Source organism: Camelus bactrianus, chromosome X (genome assembly GCF_048773025.1).
Source record: "Camelus bactrianus isolate YW-2024 breed Bactrian camel chromosome X, ASM4877302v1, whole genome shotgun sequence".
NCBI lineage: Eukaryota > Metazoa > Chordata > Mammalia > Artiodactyla > Camelidae > Camelus > Camelus bactrianus.
The window spans coordinates 67475738-67484098 of record NC_133575.1 but is presented as its reverse complement, the minus strand read 5'-3'; positions in this window follow the sequence as shown (position 1 = coordinate 67484098).

The window sequence follows — 8361 nt, the reverse complement described above, 5'->3', positions numbered from 1 at the left end:
TCTTTCCTCCAAGTGTGCTGGCCATTATTCCCCCTTTATTTTTTTACATTTTTTTATTGAGTTATACTCATTTAACAATGTTGTGTCAAATTTCAATGTAGAGAACAAATTTTCAGTTATACATGAACATATATATATTCATTGTCACATTTTTTTCTCTGTGAGCTACCACAAGATCCTGTATATATTTCCCTGTGCTATACAGTAGAATCTTGTTTATCTGTTCTACATTTCAAAATCCCAGTCTGTCCCTTCCCAACCCCCACCCCCTTGGCAACCACAAGTTTGTATTCTATGTCTATGAGTCTGTTTCTGTTTTGTATTTATGTTTTGTTCATTATTCCCTTGATAGTGAGTGCGACTGGTGTTGCTAGGGTCTCCTCTTTGCTCTGTGGCTTTTGCCATCATGTTAGGGGTGGGGCCTGTTTCCCAGCTGTTAGAGTAGAAGCCCTGAAGATTGGGCTCAGTCAGGCTCCATTGCCCTTGAGTGTGTGCTCTTTCCCAAAGAAGGTGACTGCTGAAGCAAGTGAGGCTTATGTGATCACAAGAAACCTATGTGCTACCTGTGCAGGTGTCCACAGTTCCACCCAGAAGCAGCCTAAGATTGTGTCCCTTTCTCTGTTGTGTTCATCCCAGATCTAGTGCAAGGTTGTGGTGTGAAGGAGGCTGGGCCTAGGGGCTGGGGCACTGTGGATGGAGGAATCGAGGTGGCTGTGCTGCTCCCTGAGACCTAGGCTGCCTCTGTGGCAGACTAATCCCAGGACCTGTTAACCCCTGATCCTGCAGCAAGCTGAGTTGTGGAGTGGGTGTATCCCTCCAGGAAACAAACCACAGCATACTCTTGCCCAGGACTTGTCCGCCCAAGACTCAGCACCATGCCACTGTGTGTTCCTGGGCACACGGACAATGTCTGCCCCAGCTGGGCCCACCCCCACTGTGTACGTGCTGACCACGAGCTCCATGGCTCCCCCTGGGTAACACCCAGACCCTCCGTGCTTTCTCTGTGTAGCTAGATCGAGTCCTCTCCCAAGGCCTATCTGCTTGAGATTTAGCACCTAGCCACTGCTCGTTCTTGTGGCATTGCCCAGTGTGTGCACTGACAACATCCACCATGGCCAGACCCACCCTCACTGTGTATGCACTAACAATTGTCTTCACAGTTCTTCCTGGATCGCACCCCAGATGCCCTAGTCTGTCTCTGTGCAGCTAGACTGACTCTCTGTCCTGATCTCCTTTGAGGCTATGGTCTGGAGTGAGCAGGGCTAGGGTGTTCCCCCTTTGGATTGGGAAATGCAGTGTGATAGCATCTGCCAGGACAAATGTCTCTCTCCACCCAGATTGTTAACAAGCCAGCGAGCATGCTCCTTGTGAATAGATTCTAGGTTTCTCCAGTCCCTCTATCTGTTCCAGTGGCTTTCCTAGCAGGCAACTAGGCTCCCCAGTGTGAATGTCTGCCTGTGTGGGCTTTCTTTTCCTTACAGATCCCTCCCAGGGGTGCCAAACCTGTCCTGATGCCTTTTTTTCTCTCTGCTACCTGGTTACATGGAGATATTTCTTGAAGCTTTGATTGTATAGATCTTCTGCCAGTTTCCAGTAAATCTTCTGGGAGAACTGTTCAAGGTGTAAATGTATTTTTGATTTGTTTGTGGGGAAAGTGAGCTTCACGTCCTACCACTCCACCATCTTGATCCCCTTCCAAGGATGTGAACCTTTAAAGTACTAATTTAAATGATTTTGGGAGCATATAGCATGACATCCCATGAAAAGGATTTCTCATTTAATTATTGATAAAGTATGTTTTTAAATAAGATGATCTTTCTAGAATATTTTTTTAAATTGTGGTTAAAAGACACATAATATAAACTTCACCATTTTAATCATTTTAAGTGTACAGCTCAGTACAGTGTTAACTATATTCACATTGCTGTGTAGCAGACCTTTAGAACTTTCTTACTTTGCAAAATTGAAACTCTTTACCCATGAAACAGCAACTCCCAATTATCCCCAACCCCCCAGCCCCTAGAAACCACCATTTTATGTTTTGTTTTGAGGATTTTGCCTATTCTAGATATTTCATTTAAGTGGAATCATTCAGTATTTGTCCTTTTGTAACTGGCTAATTCCATTCAGCATAATACCTTCAAGGAGCATACATATTGTAGCATGGGACAGGAGTTCCTTCTCTATAAAGGTTGAATAACATTCCGTTGTATGTATACCCTACATTTTCTTTATCCATTTATCTCCTGATGGACATTTGGTTACTTCAACCTCTTTAGTATTGTGAATAATGCTACAATGAACATAAGCATGTAAATATCTCTTTGAGATCCTGCTTTCAATTATTTTGGATATATATCCAGAAATTAGATTTCTCGATCATATGGTAATTCTATTTTTAGTTTTTTGAGTACCCTCTGTACTGCTTTCCATAATGGTTGCACCATTTTATATTTGTACTAGCAATGCACAAGTGTTCCTGATTCTGCACACCTCATCAATGCTTCTTTTGTTGATAATGGCAGTTCTAATGGGTTTGAAGTGATATCTCATTGTGACTTTGATTTCCATTCCTCTAATGATTATTGATTTTCAACATCTTTTTATATGCTGGTTAGCCACTTGTATATCTTCTATTCAGTTCCTTTGCCAATTTTTAAATTGGATTATTTGGGGTTTTGTTGTTCAGTTGTAAGATTTCTTTGTATATTCTAGATATTAACCTCTTATCAGATATGATTTTTCAATTATTTAATTATTTTATCTTGTTCCATAGGTTGCATTTTCACTGTTGATTGTTTCCTTTGTTATGCAGATGTTTTTAAGTTTGATGCAGTCCCCTTGGTCTTTTTATATTTTGTTGCCTATGCTTTTGATGTCATAGCAAAGAAATCATTAATGATGCTAATGTCCAAAAGCATTTTCCCTATGTTTTCTTCTAGGAACTTTATAGTTGTAGATTTTAGTTTTAGGTCTTTATTCCATTTGGAGTTAATTTTTGTGTAACTTAAGAAGTAAGGTAAAGGTCCAATTTCATTCTTTGCATATGAATATTCAGTTTTCCCAACACCATATGTTGAAGAGACTGTCTTTTCCCTATTGTGTGTTCTTGGTGCCCTTGTCAGGGAACATTTGACCATATACACACGGGTTTATTTCTGGGCTTTCTATTTCATTCCATTGTTCTTTATGTCAGTACCACACTGTCCTGATTATTGTCTCTTTGTAATATATTTTGAAATCAGAAAGTGTGAGGCCTCCAAGTTTGTGTGTGTGTGTGTGTGTGTGTGTGTGTGTTTTAAGATTATTTTGGCAATTTGGATCCCTTGAGATTCCATGTAAATTATAGGATTTTCCCCTCTATTTCCACAAAAATGTCATTGGGATTTTCCTAAGGATTGCAGTGAATCTGCAGATCTCTTTAGGTAGTATGGACTGGAAATTTATTTTGAAAGAGATGTATATAGTACTTAATAGATAAATGATGTACATGTTGGTAAGATGAAATACTGTTATACATGTTATTTCCCTCATTTTACATATGCAAAATCTGGAAAATGAGAGGTAGGTTTGACTACATTTTAAGCAATAAGAAATAATTCTGCCTTCTAGTTCTTTAGATAACTAGACCACGCTACCCCAATATTCTCTCTTTCCAGTTTTAAGCAAAAAGAAATAATGATTCTGCTCTGTAGCTTCCTAAAGGATATAAAGAGGTGATGCACATGAATCTGAGTCAGGAGAGTGAATCCATGGATAGGTTAGCTCTCGGCCTGCTTGTCTGAACTGTGGTAGAATCTTTTTACACTCACCAGCAGTCGTTCCAATAGTATGATCTCAAAGGACTATTGGCTGAATTGAAAGTGACCATATTGAGGATCTGATGCTTGAACAGACATGGATGCATAGCATGCATGGATATTGAAAAATACAACCATAAAATACAATGACATCTTAGTACGGTGCTGGTATGATTTTATATTTTGTAAATGAAGAAAATAAGGCCACTCTAAGGTTATATAACTAACTCAAGGTCATGATAAAAATGGGAAGCTATGCTTGGAATAAAATCTAAAGTTCTTAATCCCCTGATATAAACAGCAGTCATTAGTTCTTTAAAAGATATTTTGTTCTCTGCCTATAATGAAATATTTTCTCTACAAGGTGCTCACTAGAAAGAGTCCCTGAAGATATTTAAACTTAGCCTACTTGATATCAAAATAACCAATCAATTCTGTCAGCTGGGTAAAAAGAATGTCAAACTAGTTGGCTATACGATGCAACTGATCAATCTGCTCAGGAAAAGCAGCCAATCTGATAGCCCTATGTATCTGCAAACTTTGGAAAGGCCAGCAAGATGATGGCAAGTGATTGATCACTGTTCTACTTTTGGAAGCCTAAAGTCTTACATCCCATTCATCTCAAGCATTTGATGAGGCTTGATTTGTGAAATTTAAAGGAATGAAACTGCTGTTCTCCTTAATCAGTTTTCTTATCTGCAGTCACTACAAGGGGGCAGCACAGCAATACAGATGCATTCACATTTCTTCTTTGGAGCTTATAAACATTCAAGGTCTCATTTCCTAAGACCTTCTCTGGGCTTTCACTTCATGGGTGTGTAAAATTTCTACTTGCACTTGAGGTAGGTGTTAAAAGATCAGCACATTTCCAGGATGGCTTTCAGGTTGATCTTTAGTGCAAAGTCAGTCTGATGTTCCGAGAACAACTTAGGAAATTGCATATTCTTTGAAAATAAGGTCAGAGTGTGAGTGGGGTGTGTCATGGAATAAATTTTTCTCCACCATTCAAGGTTCTTCTGACTGGTGTAAGAATTAAATTGACACGAGACATTTAAGATTAAGAGGATAAAATCAAACAAAAGTTTAATAACATATATACATGGAAAAGACCCAGGAAAACTAACTCCCTAAAATGGCTGAAGCCCTCACCTTAAATACCATCCTCAGCTAAAGACAAAAGAGGATGTTGAGGGTGAGGAGTCAGTTATGGGAGCCTTCCAGGAAAAGCATAGTAAATAAGGGTAAGATTGTTATGAAGATTAAAGTCTTTGCCTTTTCTGATGATAGATTTCTAAAGATTTGAGCATTCTCCTCTTTCTGTTACAGTAAGGGAGACATCCTTCCAAATGGAGATTTTTCTTACAGACGTCAATGTTTCTTACAAAAGGGTAACTGCTGCTTGGTTTTCAGAGTCTTTCCCATGTGTCTGCTGTTTCTTAGAAAATACTGGCTTAAAATAATTAACATGCCAAAGAGACATATTTTGGGGTCGCAAATTTTGCTCCCTTACAGTCCTGCATTTGAAATTTTTTAAGAAGTTTCCTGATTCAGAAGCTTAGTTGATAGATAATTAAACCAGTCTCTTAGTCCTGACAATAGGTCGGTCCAGTTAACTTCATTTCAGAATGTGGTGATGCCAGTGGGCTCTCAAAGTTATAAGGTACAAACAATCAGGTATTTAACAAGAGGCATTTCTATGGAGACAAAGAAAAACAAAGGTTAATGGTTGGAGGAAATTATAACCCCAGTGTCTGAGTTCTGAGAGTAGCCAGTTGAGACGTTTTCTAGATTCAGGGTAAAAGCATCTTTTGCAGTTTGAAATGTCTCTGAAGATGTCAATGGGTGTTCAGGTAAAGTTTACGAGTGGCTTACAAAGCAAGAGGCACAAAGATTGTCTAAACATGGGCAACTGTGGTGATCTCTTTTAAGTTTATATCAAGTTCTGCTTCATTTTTCATGGCTTCAGGAAAATTGCAGCTTTAGTTTTCAATAATTCTAAATGAAATGTGGGAGAAAAATCAGAATATTAGTTTGGAGAGTTGGAGCCAATTATTTGAGGAAACTAGAAAAAATTCAGTTCCATTTACAGGTGGAAAAACAAGACTTCAAAGATGATTGACAGAACTAGAATCTAATATCCTACAAATGTGTATTATAGTTTCTATTGAAACAGTTTTTTCCTCTAACATCACCCTCTTTTCTACCCAGGATAACCAAATTAAGACTAATTTGTTTGCAGAAGAAGATTAGCTTCATTAAAAGTGGTCTATTTACATAAGTACAACAAGAATAACGATTGACCACATAAGGCTCTTTCAAATCTGCCTTGCTGGAACCTTTCATAAAGAATCTCCAGATTGAACTTTTAAATGCCTTGAGGCCAGAAAGCCAAACTAAGGACTTGCCATCAGACTTGACTGCAATACCTACCTATAAATTTGGGTGAATTCCCTTTTTTGAGGTCCTCAAAATATCTTGAGTTTCCTGCACCTCCCAGAAAGTGCCCTCCCTTACTTATTCACCAGGTAATGCTGCTGGGTTGTAAGCAAACTACCAGGTTGTTTTTCCAAGAGGCATTATTGATTTCATAAAGTTAACCTCAGCTCCTTAAAGCTGTCTGGTCGTATCTGAGTCTATGCCTGTTCTCAAATATGACATTACATTCAAAGCCTTGGTAATATAACCATTTCCAATTGTGTCCCATTATAATGAGAACAAATTCTTTTTAAACTTAAGTAAATAAATGTTTTGTCATGAAGATAATAAATTTCTGAATTCTGGAGGGATTCAGTAAGGAGAAAAAGATTAATGTCTCAATTCTGTTTTCAAAGGAACAATTTACCAAGTTGCTATAAATCATAGTTAGCTTAAGAGGAAAAGTTTCCTTATATTTGGAAAAACAAAAGATTAAAGGCCAGCAATATTTCAAACAAAAGTCGTAAAAAGTATAATCATCTTCATCAGTTCATTCAGTGCCATATGAATAATTCTTGTTTTGTTTGAATTGAGTTTTTCCATTAGTTCTGCAATTTTTTACCCAGTTTAGTGGTATAGTCTGAAAGTTAGCAGAAAGCTGTATCTGTCAAAAAGCTCTTTCTATGAATCTTCTTGAAGATGAAGCATTTTAGCAGAAGCATCAGAATAAAACAATAACTGTCAAAAATAATAAGACTTAAAATGGTGTCATTAAAGTTGTGATTATAATGCAAATGACAAAGAAATTTGGTTATTTCTGTGTCATATAACATGAAGACAGTAACTAGAATTATGACTGATAACATTATACCAAGATATAGTTGAATTTTAAGACTTTCATACAATCTCTATAATATTTATATTAAATAACATTCATCCATGCAATGTAACCTAAGAATGTTTATCATCACGTATTTGATAACATTTCCCGTATAATTTAACATATCAAATAAGCCTAATTAGCTTACTATTTCTCTTTTATAATGAGAGAAAATTAACCTATACCACTATACCACTAAACTGGGTAAAACATTGCAGAACCAGTGGAAAAACTTGATTCACTGGGTTGTTCCAGGGGAAACCTCAAACTTATTTCCAGTTAATTAATACTTAATTAATTAATTAATTAATTTTAACTTTTTTTTGAGTTATAGTCATTTTACAATGTTTTGTCAAATTCCAGTGTGGAGCAGAATTTTTCAGTTATACATGAACATACATATATTCATTGTCACTTTTTTTTTCACTGTGAGCTACCACAAGATCTTGTATATATTTCCCTGTGCTATACAGCATAATCTTGTTTATCTATTCTGCATATGCCTGTCAGTATCTACAAATTTTGAAATCCCAATGCTTAATTTAGAATTTGATTTTTGGTACATTTGTCAAAAATATCAAAAAGATTGTATAACACTTTGCCAAATAGGATTATAGGTCTCTGTGAAGCAATACTTATTTATCACCCAACTAAAGTGACAAAAGATTGCAAAGGCAAATATAGCAAGTTGCAACAGATTACTTTAAAAGGTAAAGAAACTTTTATAATCTGTTATCAAAAACAGATCAATTGTCCAATAACTTTGTTCTCTCAACAGAGAAAACAAAATTCTAGCTTTGCACCAGTGAATATTAAAATTCACTCACTCAGTTCAGTTCATTTCAGTCTTAGCCAGCTTGCTCATGCATAAAACTCTTTTCTCAAGGTTCCTTTTCCACAAACATTCTGTAACTTTCTTTTCTGCATTTATATTGTGTCCTATGCCTTCCCTCTCTTTTTTTAACCTCTCTTCAGGACAACATTACCTTTTTCCCTTAACAAAATTCATTTCCATTCCTCATATTTTTTCTCTACATATAAAGATATTTTCCTTATTAATTTTAGCAGTTTTAATTACATACATTAATTAAAATTCTTAACCCTTAGAAACCTTAATTTCTAGTGAAAACTAAGAATCAAACTATTGTAAACTGTTTATTATACAAGTTTTTTTAATTGAAGTATAGTCAGTTTACAATGTTGTGTTAATTTCTGGTGTACAGCATAATGTTTCAGTCATCCATATATTCATTTTCATATTCTTTT